Source organism: Montipora foliosa, chromosome 2, assembly GCF_036669935.1.
Source record: "Montipora foliosa isolate CH-2021 chromosome 2, ASM3666993v2, whole genome shotgun sequence".
Taxonomy (NCBI): Eukaryota; Metazoa; Cnidaria; class Anthozoa; order Scleractinia; family Acroporidae; genus Montipora; species Montipora foliosa.
This window is the reverse complement of record NC_090870.1, coordinates 19,614,243-19,614,987: the sequence shown is the minus strand read 5'-3', so window position 1 is coordinate 19,614,987 and position 745 is coordinate 19,614,243.

Sequence of the window (745 nt, the reverse complement as noted above, 5' to 3'; positions counted from 1 at the left end):
TTTTTGTGATGAGCCTCCGTCTGTCTGACCACATCGCACCTACATGAAGTTTTTTTTATTCGATTTCGCTCAGATTTTCTCGCTTTTTTCGATCGTATTTCGTACTTCCAAATTTTTGGAGATTAAGGAATTTAATAATGCAATTATTCCATTTGCGCTTGTTGGATATGAGACTGGTTATAGCGAACTCGGCGCTACGCGCCTCGTTGGCTATTTACCATCTCATATCCAACAAGTGCAAATGGAATGATTGTTAAATATCCTTTTACATTGGACGGATGGATTTTACAATACCTTTTCACTCAATTTGGAAATATATGCGATTTGTGAGTTTCGCAAATTCTTCACAACATATGTACTACGTCCGAGCGAGATTTATAAACATTTGGTATAATTTAACAGGTGATTATTGAAAATTCTCCGTGATGATTGGTTGCAGGTGAGGTAATCACCTAAGTGGTATTTTCAAAATGGCCTCAAGCCGTTTTGTCGAGGAGATAGGCGAATAAATGCATATTTTTCAAATCACCCAAGTAATTATACTAAAATTATTACCGTAATTCCTCTATCAAGTCCCCCATCTAAAATAAACTCCCCTATCTAATAATTATAAGGCCCCCTTTTCAGAGGAAGAAGGTTATTAAGCCTTCCCCCACCCCCCTCTGGCCCTCTTTTTAAGCCTTAAGCCTCCCCTACCCTCCCACCTTATTATTCATCGCCAAATCAATAAGTGATAGACTGTATT